At 40.3% G+C, this 2,500-nt stretch overlaps 2 protein-coding genes across 13 annotated transcripts in view; one reads left to right on the forward strand and one right to left on the reverse strand.

Annotated features, from left to right (window-relative positions):
- LOC144975943 (E3 ubiquitin-protein ligase PDZRN3-like) overlaps positions 1–2,500 on the forward strand; it is a 509,994-nt gene that overhangs the window by 479,999 nt on the left and 27,495 nt on the right. The window lies entirely within an intron of this gene.
- LOC144975946 (uncharacterized) overlaps positions 1–2,500 on the reverse strand; it is a 551,710-nt gene that overhangs the window by 173,758 nt on the left and 375,452 nt on the right. The gene's annotated exons all lie outside the window — the stretch shown is intronic.

Raw genomic sequence — 2,500 nt, forward strand, 5'->3', positions numbered from 1 at the left:
TATTATTCTCGATGCGCACACTTGTCATTTTCCGTCGTCGCCACGCATAAATCATATATATATATATATAGACCAGATTTGCTATAGTAGTATATTATTATTATTAGTTCATCGTAGCGCATGCGCGTCCCTGCCAGCTCACGGATGACTTGCGAGGTATTCGCGCCACTTCTGGAACCCCGTGTTTTCGCATGACGTCACGGGAACGTCGGCCGTAATGGCATGTCGCGAATGTCCTGGAAATATGGCCGGGTATTTTATTGTTATATATAATATCGTTTGTTCAGATGCAGGTACATGTAGTTTTATTGATAATCTGACAAATCTGGCAACATAAATAACGGTGATAATGGAGCGGCGAAAGAACGGACTCGTGTTGTTTATATATTATTATCTTGCCGAGAAAAACTTGAGCTTTTATGTAGCGCAATGTCCACTATCCGTGCTCAAAAAAAGCTCTCTACAAACCAATGTTATGTTCTTATTTATTAAACAAAGAACATTCTTCAAAGTTTGTGATGTACAAAATATATCGGAATAAGAATATAATGTATATTGTGTCGTAACAAATGTGGCGATTTTGCTGCAGGTTGTACGGAGAGGGTTAATGTTTTGCGTTATTTCAAAAATACGGTACTTTTCCTTTTTTATAAAATCTGAGATAGAACCCTATTAGAACTTGTTTAGTCATGGAGCATTTAAAAAAAAAAGTCATCATCAGGTTTGACGTATACTTCAGTGACTCCTATGAGATTCGAAACTACCACCCTTCGATCCATCATCGAGTGTCATGTGACTTGCTTAACTATCACATTAAGCTCAGCATGCTTATTAATCGCTATTCTAATTCTAACCTCATGACGTAGCGTGACGTAGTGTGACGTAATACACATAATATATTGATAATTTAGACAATGATGATATAAACCAGAGCAGATAATAATGTATCTAATATTTATAACACAGACACGGGATTCAGATATAATCTTACATGCTGCTGCGTTTAGTGATAGTTTGTGATTCGTCTGATAATTGATAAGTGATGGTTTTAAATAAATAGCCTGCTGAGAACGACTGGGGGGACCACGACCACCTCAAGCATTGTCAAAATCCAGCCTTGGTTACGTACAGCAGCAGACAGACATGCTTGCATACGCACGCCGCATGCTTTTAACTTCACCTTTTATAGATTAGCTCAGACTCTGGCCAGATCTGATTCCACTGATTGTACATACAACGTTCGTAGCTTATGACACAACACAGCTTGCAGCTTTGGTCTTTTGAAAGCGTAAACACGTATGGGACACTTTATCATCTAAAATCTGATAGCCTAAATAACGAACGCATCACTGCCATTATTTTCTACGGTAATCCAATCAATCATTTAGTGATTATTTGATTGATTGCATCCGAGGGGAAGATATTGAGATCGATAATAAATGGTACTCTGCTGGTTGAGCTAACTCTACGGTTTAAATTCCGACTTGCTTAATTTTGGCATCGTTTTCCGGTTCACTTTGTGGACTCGATCTTTGTTGAGACCCAGGACCTTCCGATCCGAAAACGAGTGTCATACCACTAGACCACATAGCCAATAGGGAATGAGATTAGCGGAAGAGTAGCGTCCCTTGATTGGACGTCACCCATAGTCTGTGACGTCACCAGCGGAAAAGTTATTAGAGAGAGAACGTCATGTTGGTTGTGCGCATGCGTCTCTCTCGTCCTCGCTTCTGCGCAACCAACATGACGTTCTCTCTCTAATAACTTTTCCGCCGGTGACGTTACAGACTATGGGCGACGTCCAATCAAGGGACGCTACTCTTCCGCTAATCTCATTCCCTATATAACTCCAATGAGTATTATGCTAGACAGGAATAAATCTCTTGGCGCGTGCTATGAAGTTAATTCCACATCATTTAACATCACGTCCAACAGCTGACGTATGCCGACGCAGACACAGACTCCCAATGTTTACAAAATACCCCGTAATGAATGGGAAATTTGAAATTTTCCAGATTCTGAATTTCGGCAAAGGTGCCAAAACGCAGCACAAAACGTCACGCGGCCATGAGCTCGCCGCGTGGTTCAAACATAAACAAATATGGCGTGAGGGTAACTTGATGAGGATAGAGTTAAGTTTGTTTTATTATTAATTTAATAATTGTTAACATTTCTCTTTTGTTTATTATAATGATGTTGTTGTTGATATTTTCGTATTCAATTTTGAGGTGAAGTCTAGGTCTATAAAATCTAATTTTGCGTATAATGCTTGTTTTCCTATTTTATTATTTTTGAAAGAGTTGTTTTGGGGGGTGGGGGGGGGGGGGGGGGGGGGGGGGGGGGGGGGGGGGGGGGGGGGGGTTCTGTCTTCGTTATATTTGTGAGAGGGGTGGGGTGGGGTGGGGAAACAGGGTTTGTTCTTTATATTTGTTTTTTTTTAAGGTCTTCATTTTTATCTTTCATTCGTTGATGATTATTTTTCCTTCCTTAGCCCATGTTA

This window comes from Berghia stephanieae, chromosome 6, assembly GCF_034508935.2.
Source record: "Berghia stephanieae isolate SIO BIC M18660-M18661 chromosome 6, UCSD_Bste_1.3, whole genome shotgun sequence".
NCBI lineage: Eukaryota > Metazoa > Mollusca > Gastropoda > Nudibranchia > Aeolidiidae > Berghia > Berghia stephanieae.